Source organism: Podarcis bocagei, assembly GCF_964188305.1.
Source record: "Podarcis bocagei genome assembly, chromosome: 13".
In the NCBI taxonomy this organism is placed as follows: Eukaryota; Metazoa; Chordata; class Lepidosauria; order Squamata; family Lacertidae; genus Podarcis; species Podarcis bocagei.
The window spans coordinates 4,104,050-4,118,872 of NC_138138.1; the positions used below are offsets into that span (position 1 = coordinate 4,104,050).

Genomic DNA, 14,823 nt, shown 5'->3' on the forward strand with positions numbered 1-14,823 from the left:
GTGTGTTGTCAAGACTTAAACTGGAGCTAAAAATATGCATTTCCTTTAAGTATTAAGTCTCTAAAATGCAGCTTGCTGGTTTGCCCACATCCATTAGGAATTTCATCAGTGATGTGTACAGCTTGCTTACTGGCACTGCTGACAGCTGAGCAGCCTCACAGCGAGCAAAGCTTGAAAAGATTTAAAACTAGCAAGTTCCTTGAAGAGTAATTTGGTTTTTATGCACAAGGGGCTTATCCTATGAACAAGCGGGCTGTGTTAAAATATGTATTAGGAGTTGTCATCTGAAATATGTTGGCTTCACTTAGGTGAGTAACTGAGCTTGAATTTCTCATCTGAGGATTTAAAATGCTGTCATATTATTTAGAATTCTTTTTTTCCTTTAATAGGCAGTTGGAAATTTAACAGAAATTCAGAAAAGAAAGAAAGCTTTTTGTAACCTAACATGGAATTGTGAATGCAAGTAATTTTGCATGTACTATATGATAGCATTAGAATCAGCACTTAAAGGTGACATGCGAAAAGCCACAAGCCCAGGTAGTTTTACTTTCTGAAGGTAAATGGGCATAATCTTAATGTCTCTTTTTCTTTGTCTTTTTATGAGTTGTTTAAAAATAAACAACCTTCTGGTCTATCAGAATTTGTTGTCAGGAGCCAATACAAATACTAAAGAAGCACCACTGTTTTTTTGGGGGGGTGTTGTTGTACAAAATGCAAATATTAAACTAATATAATTTAAATTGCCATAATATTTATATACTGATTTTGTTTTACTGTTTTATATTATTAGCATTCATTTACTTTGGGCTTTTTAAAATGAAACAATGTAGCTTTATTTGTGTATCTAATATTAACAGGATCAGTATAAATATGTCTTAAAAAACAATTTATAATTAACTTATGATTTTTGTTTTTACTCTGTTTCATCCTCATAATGTTGTAAATATTATTTAAAATACGTGATTTTCTGCCTAATGATGATCAGGGCATAATAGCTATAATTTTATACATAAACCACAGTAAAGAAAAGGAACTCTCCTTTTTGATGACTTATATCGCCTTTATTTAAAAAACAGTTCAGGAAATCGGTCAAAATTAGAAGGGGGCCTAAATATGAGCAAATATGAGTCAAGCTACAGGGTTGTGAAAGGGTTTTAAAGCAGGCATAGCAGGTGAATTGTACCAGAAAGACAGGACACATTTTCCTCATATCATTATGAAAACATTATCAAAAATATCATTTAGTCTGGGTTTATACATTGTGGGGTTTGAGGAGGATTAATTGGAGGAGTGTGAACTATTTTCATTATACTGACAATTCTTCCATAAATGCATTGGTATTTGTCTTTAGCTCTACGTGTTCTAACATAGCAGTAATAAAGCAACAGAATGCATGTTTCGGCTTTTAGTGAAACAACATCCCCATCCCACTGTGTCAAATATTTAAATAACAAAACTCAGTAGTGTCCTTGGTACGTACTATCTTATTATGTGAATGCCACTTTTAGCAACCATTTTTATACCATCAGTCTAATAATCCCCCTTCCTTTTGTTAGCATCTGATCACTATATGTATATATATATAAAAGTTTAGCTGTGATATTTACTTCAGGTTTTGGCCCATAGATTTAGCTTTGTTTTATACTTAGCTGCTGCAGATTTTTATTTTTTTTTAATGAGTAAAAATTCATTATAATGAACGGTATGCTATCATACCATTAAGTCTTGCTTGGATATTAAATTGAGTAGTTAGCTCCCGTAAAAGCTAATTAGCAGTATCATACACTACACTGGGGTTGACAACTTCAAAAAGTGCATGACAACAGGATTTCAGAGGTCTGGAGCATGCCGAAGGTACAGAGAAATCGCTTCCTAAGCTAGAAGAATAGCAGAAGGAGCTTATAGAAAGCTTCAATCTTTCTGAGATCCTCAAAGTAATAGTCAGCTGCGGGGAAGTTGAATAGGTTTTCAGCTGGTTTGTTACTGAAGGTTTGTGGAAGAAAAGTGGGGTCTGCTTTATGGTGGTGTGATGATAGCTGGAGATACATTGCGGCTTAGTTCTGCGGTTAAGAGTGCTTTGCAGGTGGAAAAGAAGCTTTTTTGGATAGTGGTTTGTGTGTGTGTGGTGTCAGCCAATGCATCAGAATGCAAAAGAGCGCAACAGGATGCTTGCTAACAAAGGAGTCTTTATCAGTTGAAAAGGTGGGAAGAGCAGTACAAAACTGGTGCACTGAAACCGTTGCAAGAATGTGGGGGCTTCTCAAGATCCCTGCTATCTCTGGCAAAGTAATATACAGTAAGACAGAAATTGTGCTCATTGTAACTTCCACTATGGATGCTTTTAATTATTTTTTTAAAAAGCCAGCATTTCACTGCTACATTTGGTTTTCTTTACAAAAAAAAAAAGGCTGGTGGTAATTTTAACAAATACGTGTGCCAAGAAATTTCAAAAGTTGGAAAGTTAATCATGGCATATATGGTAGCTAAAGAGCCCTGATGTACACAAACCACAGTGGCCTTTATTTTATTTCGTAGAATTTATACACCATTTGATTGTTTAAAAAAACCCTCAAAGCGGTTTACAGAAAAATAAAATTATAAAATTAAAACGAACAACTATAATTTAAAACATTCAAAAAGCAGATTAAAACATGCATTAACATTGTAAATGTCAAGATATCTACTGTTTAATAAGTTATTCTGCAACTGAGCTTTCTTAGGCAAAAGCACATTTTAATTTAGTTGAAGCAGAGGGGAAAAAGAATCAACATATAAGCGAGATGCTAAGGAACAATCACGAGCAGTAGCAAGATGACAATAATGAAGGATGTTTCCTAAATATTTTAAAAGGAACTTAGAGAAGGGAAATCTGCCTGGTTTGCCATCAATTAATAAAATCAACAGGAGATGGGAAAATGGGTCACTTGGGTTTTACTGCTAAGCAGCAAATCCAGAGCAGATAAGATTTAGCTGAGATGTTAAGGTTTATTCAGTGCATTTAGTTAATGAAGTTCTGTGCCTGTATTTTTTAAAAGCATGTGTAGCAAGGCTGGGGAAGGATGGAATGGCCCGTCCTGCTGTAATTATTCCTGATTGATACATACTATGTAAGACTGGATATTTTTAAAAAGCTGAACAAAGGCAACTTCATTTTGTAAAAGATGCCAGCACACATACACAACAGAAATTTTGTATCACTGTCTAGCAAATATCCAGGTAGAAGTACAGAGTATTAGGGGGTTTTTTTAACACTGAAGGCTTTTTAAAAACATGTTTTTATGTTGCTAAAGATAATAGAAAAGCAAATAAACAGACAGCAGAATGCAATTCCTGTGAAAAACATCCTCAGGCAAATATGTTACTATTCCACTGTTACTCTATTTTTGGAGAGCAGTCTGTATTGACAGCCGATGCTACCTCAAATTGTTTCAGATTCAGCTACAGTGGTTTCAGCTACACATCTCTGCTCACATCATGATCCCAGTTAGTTCTTGGTGCAAAAGGCAATTTTTTTATATATTATTTTTCTTTTGCACCAACAAGAGGATAATTTCTGGATGCCAAGATTGAAATTGGCGGCAGGTACTCTTTGGTGAGAGGACCCCAGCAGAGATTTAAAGTAACAAAACATGCAGCAAAATATGTGGAAAAGGAGATCCTTAAGATGTGCCCTTTAAAGTGAGTTGCCAAGTTTTCCTCTTCCCTTAACACAGGGAAAGACCACACATTTGGTAAGTTAGACATAGTTTACTTACAAATTCTCCAGTGGTCAGTTTCAACTGCTTTTCCAGACAGTCTTCAGAAAAAATTGCACAGGCAGTAAAACTTGGCTTAGTTACAAAGTGGTGAAAGTTCCTAAATTATTGGTTTAGGAACTGAAAAGAGGCTTGTGAGAGCCATGCAGAACCGGAGCAACCAGCTCAAACCTCTTTAAACACTGAGCTTCTCAGGTAGGCTGTGGAAGAACAATAGGCCTGATTCCCTAGTGAGGGGAAGTGGACATTGCTAAGCCTGGCAGGACAGCTTACTTACTCTGTGGTATTAGGCCCTTCATGTGTTATTTAGACTTAAGCATGTTGGTTCTATGAGGCTGGTTATCCCACAGTTCTCTGGTGATCTATGTTTCTAGGGAGCTCTGTGCTCTGTCTATTTGAGCATATCAGCAAGCGCCTGGCTGTTCAGTGATGGGGAACTTTTCCCAGCTGGTGAGCCAGATTCTGACTTGTGGGCCATTTGGATGGGTGGGTGGGGCGTACGTACAGGCATTATACCAGAGCTTTCCGAACTGTATGTCATGACATGTTAGTGTGTCGGCTGCAGTGTGTAGGTGTGTCATGCAAACGCTCCTTGCGCTCCTCCCAGGAAAGGGGAAAGGGGTTAGTTTAACCTCTGGTTTGCTAGTAAAACTGAATTACTGAGTTGCGAATTGATGCATGTCTAAAAAGTGTGTCACCAACATGAAAAGTTTGAAAAGCTCTACATTATGGAACTGTGTAGCTTCACTGTGGAACTGTGTAGCTTCAAAGAGGCTTTCTTTCAGCCTGAATCAGCACTGACTATGTGCCCCCTTGGGGAAACTCCTTAGGGCAGCCAATTCTAGAAAGCCACACTTGCAGAGGAACATTGGCAAGCTCATTTTAAGCTTCACATTGTTTCCTTGCAACCACCTGGTTACCTGCCCCTTACCCAATACATCATAGATGACATCAGGTGTGGGGCAGGTGGGGATGATTTGGAGGAAATACCTCATAGCCAAAATTATGACCCCTACTGACTTTGATTTGGTGCATGTGCTGGAGGCTCCAGACCAGGGGTCAGCAACCTTTTTCAGCCGTGGGCCGGTCCACCGTCCCTCAGACCATGTGGTGGGCTGGACTATATTTTGAAGGAAAAAAATAATGAACACATTCCTTTGCCCGACAAATAACCCAAAGCTGCATTTTAAATAAAAGGACACATTCTACTCATGTAAAAACACGCTGATTCCTGAACCGTCCATGAACTGGATTGAGAAGGCGATTGGGCCACATCCAGCCCACGGGCCTTAGGTCGCCTACCCCTGCTCTAAACCACAAGTCCACTTACTTTTAATGGTCAGGCAGCATTGCGGCCTGGCCACATCCCACATTGGCGATCCCGTGGCTGGCTGGGGAGGAGTGGAGGCCTGCCCACGGATTGCCCAGTGGCAAGCAGGCTTGGGTCCAGGGGGCGAACCCAACCAGCCAGTGGGTGTCCCTTGTGTCCACCCCCAGGGGAATACATTGAGGCTGGCTCAGCACTCCTCCTTGGTCTATAATCAGATCTCCCACTCTTTTTTTCATATGCTTCTTCCTTCACGCTAATACCTTGCTGTGGACATTGTCAGCTGCCACATTTGGGGCTGGGCAGGAATTTTCCCACTTGATAAATTGGCACCAGCCACTTGGTCTCCACCTACCTTATAGCAGTCAACACAACTTTGTGAGGTTAGGCATTGGGTAAGCCTTAGTTTTGTCTGGAGGGGAGGATGTAGCCTCTGCCTGCCCCTCCTGGGTTAAGAGTAGCCCATTAAAGGGATCTGTGAGGAATTGCTTCTGTCCGACACACAGGTGGGTGCTTGGGCCATAGCACTCATCCAACAGGGACCCCTCAGGGATACCCCTATTTGATGTAGGTCATTGCTCCCCCCATTATAACAATCCCGACACTCAGGATGTGGTTTACCCTTAGATTCACTCCCAGCAGATGGGCTGGGGTTAAATAAAGGGCTTCACCTATCCCTACGCCAAACTTTCACATCTGTAACCAGAAAGTTGTAGCCTATTCAAACCCAAAATCTATATGCTGCTGCCTTGTCTGGTTATTCACTACATAGGGAGTGACTGGGTTACTAGGCCTTGGCACACAATTAGATGATCATAGACAAACAGTCCCTTCGACTCACACTCTTCCTCTTCCCTCTTTCATACATTGGAGGGGAAGTGCGAAAGCATCTACATCCACTTCTGACTAAACTGCATTTCTGCATTATGCACAAATCAGGGAACTGTGTTTTATTCTAACTATCTAGTTAACAAATCAGGACATCAAATGATTGGTTTGATTCTGATTTGTTCAAGCCCCACATTGGGCAAAAGTTTTCTGCATTGCTGTGGGGTTGGACTAGATGATCATTGTGGTCCTTCCAACCCTACAATTCTATTATTCTAAGCTGGATGATATCCCAGAATGCACAAATCTCTGATTCATAGGCCTCTGTGTAGTGGTGCAGAATCACTGAAGTTTTCCTCATGCTGGTATCCAGATAAGGCCATGGTGACACCTGTGAAAAAGATGAATCACATCTTAGGGATAGAAGTTAAAACTGCCAATAGCATAATACCTTTATGGTTGGGACCACACTTGGACTACTGGGTACAGTTCTGGTTGCCTTGCCTCAAAAGGGCATAATACTCCATCATATCCCACTTACATTTGGTACCAGAAGGCCTGGAATTCATAAAGTTGTTTGGTGGATTGTGTAGAGAAATGCTAGAACTTAGATCATGCCAGTGAACCTGAATATTGGAAGATTCATGACAATCAGGACACTCAGCCACATGTCATTTTTTTCCTGGGCAGTGATGCCAACACTATTTTCTGGGCCCAGTACTCTGTATGTTGAGTAAACCTTCTGACCAATCTGCAAAATGTGGCATAACATTTGCATATGTTTTGTACAGTACCGTATACACCTAAGGATGTAAAGTGTGAATGTGGCAAACGCATGTATCATACAGGTATAGTGTCCTCCTTGTGTTGTTCAGTTGTTTCCATGACACAAAAGGAATTCACATTGGGTGTGGTGGAGGAGTTCAGTTTTAAAAATGCTGGATGTGCCTGTCAGCTGATGTTAAGTAACAACTTGAAGCAACTCCAGGCTGCCACCAAGAAGTATGGATTAATGGGGCCTCTGTGGTGGAGCAATTCTCACTACTGTGTTTTAAACCACATGTGATTATTTCCCATGCAGGTACGGTAATTTAATCTTGCTTTTGGTCCCACTCCCTCAAAGGGCACTTTGGGCTTTTTCTTTAAACTGTCCTGACGGGTGTCTAACTTTCTTGCATTTATAGCAATTAAAGTTTTAAGCCTTAGTTTGTTTCATGACAATGAATAATTGAATCACAAAGTTGGAAGGGACCTTGGTCATCAAGTCTACCTCCCACTAAGTGCAGGATGAATTTGCAGTGCAGGATGCAAAGACACCACTGTGGAATAACTCTTAGCATTAGGAATTCTCCATCTGCTCTACCTTCTGCATTAGAGCCCTTCAGATATTTGAAGGCCTTACAGTATTTTAATCTTCTCTTGGCTATACCTTCAGACTCCCTCAGAAGGTGGTGGACTTGCCTTCTCTGGAGGTTTATAAGCAGAGGTTGGATGGTCTGTCATGGGTGCTTTAGTTGAGATTCCTGCATTGGACTAGATGACCCGCAGGGTCCCTTCCCCTACAATTCTGTGAACTCTTTCAACCCTTCTTTGTGAGATTTGACATTGGCCCACTTAAGATGTACTGCCCAGTACTGGACAGAATAGAGTGGAATGATGCCTTTTTATGCATTCTTCTCTTTATAAAGCCATCACTGCAGATGTTCATGTGGCCTCTGTTGTCTCTTGAATGAGATTCTTCTTGGGTTGCTGTATATTTGGTGCTACTGTAGCTTATCATTATGTATTTGATTTTAGTATTATTACTGAGCTTGTGAATATCGTTGCTAGTTTTTTGGAGGGTATCAATATTTTTATTATATTTATATTTTTTATTAAAATACACTTTTTATTATTTTAAACTTGTTTTGATTTTATATTACAAACTTAGATGATGGCATCTGCCTTGGGAGGGTTTTTTAATAATTAAAGAATTAAAGAAATAAGACTGCACTTGCTTTTTCAGCAGCAGCATCACACTGCTGACTCATGCTTAGCTTGTGATCACCCAAAACATTCTAGATGCTTTTCACATGTCCTGCTGCCAAGCTAAGTCACCTCCATCCTATACTTGTGCCTTTGATTCTTTGTACCTAACTCCAGGACTTTACAGTTATCTTTGTTGAATTTTACCTTGTTGGTTTCAGCCCAGCACTCCAGCCCGACAAAATCACTTGAATCTTGATTTTGTCTTCTATGGCATTAGCTACACTTCCCATCATTGTGCCATCTGCAAGTTTGATAAGCATCCCCTTTGCTCCTTGATCTAAGTCATTTATGGAAATGATTAACAGTACAGTGCCTGGGATGTTAGTAGGCACCTCCCTTCAAGTTGATTCAGAGCCATTCATGAGCGCTTGAGTTATGACTGCTAGACTAGCTGCAGCTCCACCAAACAGTAGCATCATTCAGCCCACATTTTAACATCTTGCCAACGAGGAAATCATGGGAACTTTTGTTTCATCTCAAAACCTTTGCTGAAATCAAAAGATACACATCTACAGCATTCCCATGATTTGCAAAACTAACAACTGTGTAAAAAAGGGAATTAAGATCTATCTTCAACTTTGGTTTTGCTAAATATGTTCTTGGTTAGGAATCTAAATCTTAATTATAAAGAGTGGCTGAGCGATTTGGGGTTCATCCACACCTCCATTTGCCCTGCCACTCAGGGGCATAGGAAGGGGGTGCGGGTGAGGTTTGCCCCAGGTGTCATCCCTGAGGGGGGTGACAAAATGGTATGCTGTGGGGGGGGGCACTTACAACGGGGCCTGGCCTGCAGCGCCCCTGAGCCACATGTCTCTCCGGGGACTGATGGGGTGGCTCGGGGCCCCACACTGTCCAAAACAGCAGCGTGGGGCTTGTGTCCTCCATGCAGACTCCGTGGGCAGATCGCCCCCCCATGGGTGGATCGCCCCGCCCCTGCCGCTCCAGGTCCTACACCCCTGCTGCTACTTTCCCCTGGGAAAACCAGAGGTTTAGTGCTGAATCAGAACAAACAGATTGCCGTTTATTTCAATTTAGTGCTAAAGAGTGAGTTTTCGGGGGGGGGGAGTGGCTGCGTAAAGGCCCAAACCTTTTGGACCCGTGCCTAGACAGGACTGCTCAGACCCATGCCTCCTAGGCACAGGACAATTGGAAGCGTGGGTTAGCTCTTACTCTCAGCTGCACATGCAGTGGTAGCTCAGAATTAAAGACACTCCAAAACAAATATTGACCAGTGGTATTAAAAAAAATGGCAATGTGCTCTTTTAGCGCAATTATCACAATAACTAAGGGCAACCAAGGGACAAAAGATAAAAGACCCATTTGAGAACATATGGGAAGCGTTTATAGACTGGACAAGTGTAGAGTATAATGCCTGCCCCCTGCTTCCTATTTACTCTAGACTATGGACCTTTTGAGTTATCTCTTCATCTCAAAACCTTATAACGAAAAATCTTGCAAAGAAAACCCTGTAAAGAAAATGTAATGGAGAAAGAAAGTATTGAGTATAGTTGTTGAGCTGCCTTAAGCCTGTTATGTTAATAATTTACCCATTGTTTGATTTATATTTAATTTGTATTTTCAAAACAGTTTAGTAAAGAAAATGATAACAAATTGCAAAAAGAAAGAAAGAAAACGAATTTAGGTTCGCTTGGCATGATTTATGCTTCATAAAGCCATGCAGGCTCCTACTAAACAATACATTATATTCTAAAAATATTGCTCCTCATTCTATTCTAGAAATTTGCCTGGTATCAGCATCAAGCCAACCAGTCTATAGTTTCCTATGTCTGCCTGCCCCCCCCCCCCTTTAAAGATAGAAATAACATTTGCCTGTCGCCAGTCTTCTGACACCTCACCCATTTTCCAAGAAGTCTCAGAGATTACAGTCATCAGCACACTGGGATGTAATTCATCTGGCCCTGGCCTGAAGTCTTGAACTCATTGAAAGCACCTAAGTACTCTAAGCATCTCCTAACCTATCCTGGGTTGTATGTTCATCCTTATACAAATACATTTCAGTAATCTTTTATTGCTTTCAGCCAGTTGTGATACAATAATTCAAGATAAATTTCAGAAATATAAATTTAATACAACCCCCCTTAAAACTGAAACATACACACACACACACACACACACACACACACACAGAGCATAAAATTCAGCTATATCGACTGAATTCATCAACTTAAAACATCACCATAGAAATTGAATGCCAGTCTGAAATAGTTTTTACTTAGATTCTTGAGGCTGTCTGTGTCAAAGTCAATAGGCAACAACTTTTTTGAAATGGGAGATACCTTGGAAATACCTGATCATCAAAATAATTTTAGAAGTGGTTGGGGACTGGATTGCTTTTGCACAGAGTGGCATGTGCAGGTTCTTCATTTTGTTGCCCTTTATTACATTCACAGATGGATGGGCTTTTAGTGAGTTCAGGGGCAATGACAATCCACCCATATATAGGAGACTTTCCTAATGCAATCAGAATTCCCTCAGGAGCCACGCAATGAAACCATTATGAAAATGGAATTTTGATTTAACTTATGGCCTTCTGTCTCTTCCCTCTGCCAGCAGAGAATGGGCTGCAAATATTCTGTCTCCAATGGATACTAAAAGTCAATACAGCTAAAAGCCCCTAACCATACACGGAGAGGGGAGATAAATAATAAAGTAGCCAGAATAGAATTTCCTTTGGTTACTAATAAAATGCCCCTGTATCCTGGCTGTATATATGTAACTGAGAGCATCATCAAAAATGCATTTAAATATGATTCTCCCTATGAGAATCAGGAGGTACTAGCCAATCATACCTTTTGATGAAATTAGACATGATAATTTGATGCCAAATGAAATGCATTTCCTACTTTTGCTAGCATGATTCCGATTATACAGCTTTCTAAATAATAGTACGTTTAGATTGCTTTGCATAAAAACTAGACCATCCCCTAATCCTCTTTTGCCTGAATTGATTGCACAGATTTCAGTCCTGATCCAAAGGTGAAGCTAAACATGACAGAAGCAGACCCACGTCTTCAAAACTGGGTTGCCACCAAACACCTATTGAAAGAAGGAGAGTTAATTGCAAGTTTGTGGGGGGGGGGATGTGGATAGGAGGTATTTGCTACCATGGCTCCACTCAGCTGGCCATTTTTCTCTTGGTCAAGTTGTGGCAGGCTCTGAAAAGGTTCAGCACTCTTCCCACTTGCACACACACCATTTACAGGTATTTGGCAGAAAGTCATGTTTGAGCTCAACTACATTGAACTTTCATTTTGGACAGTAACTATTCTCACCGAAACTATTCATGGTTTAAATGCAGTTTTAATATAGTTTCTTATGTTGGCAATTTAATGAGCTACTAGCTTAATACTATCCTGACTGCAAAGAACTTTGAGGACAGAAATAAGCCCTTTGTCAAGTTTCAGGCTAATTGTTCACATTCTTGCAAAGCATGCCAGCAATGAATATTCCTTGTATGCGCTTTCTGAATATTAAAAATAAAATCACAACTGACTTTCTTGAATTCTCCATTTCCTGCTCTTTCAAGGGCCTTAAAAATTACCTTTCATCTCCTGTTATTTCCATCGTCTAATGTCATTGCACAATTGCTTACATTTGCATAAGCTTTCAGCAAAGACTCTCCTCCCCGAAGGGGAGGGGAGGGGTTGTGGTCGGGGCTCGAGCTCCGGCTAGCAGGGGGCGTGGCCCCCTGCTGCCCACTCACCTGGCTGGCGCTCACGCCCCCTCGGTGGCCATCCAACCGGGGGCCACGGTGGGGGCGTGTTCAGCAGCATTTTGCTGCAGCGCCAGCCTTCCCCCGGCCTCATTCTTCCTTCCTTCGCCCCTCGCGAGTCACCCACCCTCCACTCCCTTTAGTTAGGGCTCAGGTTTTTTCGGCCTTGCTATGGACCTTAGGTTGGTCGCCCTGGTTGGCTGGGGGGCCTGGTAGGAGTTTTTCCATTTGGCACTAGGCCAATTGGTTTTTTCGCCTACCTCGTAGCAATCGTCACAACTTTTTTGTGGTATTGGTGGGTAGGTTAGGCATTGGAATAATGTGTTGCGCTGTGTGGAAGTGCTAGGTGTGGCCATCGCCTATGCCTTCAATTTTTTAGGGGTATTCCGTTAAAGGAATCTGGGGGTCGTGTATTCCGTCCGATGCCTGCTTGGCGGGAGGCCTTGGCACGACCCTCGGTGACAGCAGGGGTGAGCCTATAGTCGGATTAGCATCGACAGGCTCCACCTACTGGTGAAGAACCCACTTGTTTCGATCCAATGCCTAAGCCAATACCTTTTCAAATGCTGTAACCAATAAAGTTGTGGCCTTTCTCTAGCCCATTAACCTTATATCACGTGTCCTTGTGTCTTCATTTCACTTCACCGGAGTCGGGTCCTCGAACCACAACTTTAGGACCTTATGACTTTTATCACTTGGAGCCACTATTTTTCTTTTCCCAAGGAACAAGCAGTCAAAGAAGAAAATAATGAAGTTCCTGTGTCCTGTGTGGCCATGTGGAACTACTGATCATTATTGCTTGTAATACTGGAGCCTCCTCTCCAGGCAAATATCTCCTGTCACTTGAATAAACATATGTTTTTATACATTATCAAAGTTTGAAATATAAAAGATGTGTAGGTAAGTCAGGGATTGTTGCATCCTGTTCATGCCTTGCAACGAAAGTTAGCAGCAGTTTGGTGGCATGTTTGCTTCATATGTATTTGTATTTAACTGCTAAAATGTCTGAACAGATACGTGAAGAATATGTCTAAAAATGCTTTGCCAAAGGAAGCCGGGCTAAGTCTGTCTTTGACCATTTTTAGGGCAACTAATGCAAAAGACTACTGCAACAGTAAATTGTATGACGATACGGGCTTTTCTTTGATAATTCTCTTTGGTATGCGCATTCAAGCTGGAGCAATAAAGAAAAGTGTCATTATAGATCATGTTGAAAGGACAGCTTTCATGTCACGGTGCTTGAGTAGATTCACAGTAGTCTGTGGCAGTCTGTTCTTTTTCGTTATGGAGACAAGCCTGCCTTTTATGAATTACTCAGTCTCTCAGTAAAAACAGGGGCGTGTGGTGTAAAATATCCTGACCAGGACTTTGTATTCATGTTACAATGGATGTCCAAAATTTGGCGAACACTGACTATTTGAGATTAATTACATGGGTGCCTGAAAATAGGCATCTTTGCATGTCCCAGGTATCAGTGATTCCTGACACATATTTAGAAGACCACATTTGCCAGAGTTTCTCAGAGCTTTGAGACATTAAAAAAAAATTGTCTGGGATTATCAATATGCACATGCGGTTGTTAACAGTCTCCAAATTGTGAGCATCTTCATGCACAGCTCCACTATACACAGTTTCACAGTAAAGCTTTAAAATCGCATCTACACAGGCAACAACCCAGAATGGTGGACTAAGAACCACTTAGCTGCCATTCCATGTGACTGTCAGGGTGCTGTCAGCGGCTCCCGGCTGGTTGCCCAGGAAAGTATAAAGACAAGGAAAAAGTGCTTTTTAATTTCAATCTTACAAAGAACCCAGCCTCTTGGACAGTGGCCTTGTCCCGAGTGAATCTCCACCCACTTCTCTCCTACTTCCTTATTCGTCACCATCCTCTCCTCTACGGGTGCTGCTACGTGCCCTCTGTCCTTGAGCTCTTTGCTCTCCTACTTTCAAGGCTCGCTGGGTTCTGGGAGATGGAGGGTCTGGAATGCTTTCTAGTGACAACGCGTCAGCTGGGTGTTGCTCTGGCTCTCCCATGATTTCCCAACTTTCCCCCTCGTCTGCCTCTGAGCTGCAACCTCCCTCAAACCCCTGTTGTAGAGCTATACTGTCTTCCTCTTCCTCCTCCCTGGAAGGGTCGGGATGGGGAGGCGGTCTCCACCATTCCTCCTCTGCCCAGTCCCTGACAGTGACAGAGAGAAGACGACAGGAGGAAGGTCCACGCCACTGGTTCCCCCTCCTCCAACTGTCTCCCTTGATGATAATCCCACCTAGCTATTATAGATATTGTAAGAATTGGCATCTGAACTTGCTTACTTTCATTTTTCTTCTCTATCCTCTTCTTTCTACAAGGTATATTAGGTTGTACACCATTATTTTAAAATTGCAAACCATGCAGCTATATTGTTGTTTTTATTATTTATGTATGTATGTGAAAGGCCTAATTAGCTTTCGAGTAATAGATTTGGCATAGCTTAATTCTGGCAAATTTGATGAATTGGCAGGTTTTCTCAGTGATGATAGACAGAGGTTCTGAGAGCACATCAGCAAGCTCCTTTGGTACCCAAGGATACAGGTCCATAAGACTGGAGACAGGCAGATGTTGTCCCAGTCTTCAAAAGGGGGAGGGGAAGGAAACTGCAAACTGGCTTTGATTCCAGAACAGATTGTAAGAGTCTATTTGCCGGCAATTTTGTAGCAATGCGGTGATTAGGAGTTAAAATAGACGTGTCAAAAATAAATCCTGTCATATGAATCTTTTTTCAATGAATGTGTTACAAGGTTAGTGAATTTTGGCAACACTGTAACATAATTTATATTGATTTTAGAAAAACGTTTGACAAAGGCCTCCATGTTATTTTGGTTGGCAAGCCAGTTAAATGCAGGCTGGATGGTAGTACTGGCATCAGGTGAGGTCACAACCAGTTGGCAAACAAGGCCAAAGAGTGGCAATCAGTGGATCCCCATCAGAACAGACAGACCTTTTGAATGGGGTGCCCTCAATATTCTTCAGCATTTTTATTAATTATGTAGATGCAGGATCAGAGTAAATCCTTATCAGATGCGCAAGTGACACAAAACTGGGAGAGAAAGACATCAGAAGACAGGACTAAAATTCAAAATGACCTTGACAGGATGGAAGACTGGGACAAAAC

At 41.5% G+C, this 14,823-nt stretch overlaps 1 protein-coding gene across 18 annotated transcripts in view; it reads left to right on the forward strand.

Moving 5' to 3' along the window:
- Positions 1 to 14,823, forward strand: part of LOC308572470 (poly(rC)-binding protein 3-like) — a 191,057-nt gene that overhangs the window by 98,212 nt on the left and 78,022 nt on the right. Inside the window, exon 1 of one of the 18 annotated variants that reach the window (XM_081168571.1) lies at positions 76 to 308. The exons of 16 other annotated variants lie outside the window; for them this stretch is intronic. The gene's annotated coding sequence lies outside the window, so the exon portion shown is untranslated. Of the gene's footprint in view, positions 1 to 75; positions 309 to 14,823 lie in introns of those variants that run through there. One more of the 18 variants, XM_081168578.1, reaches the window with a different exon arrangement.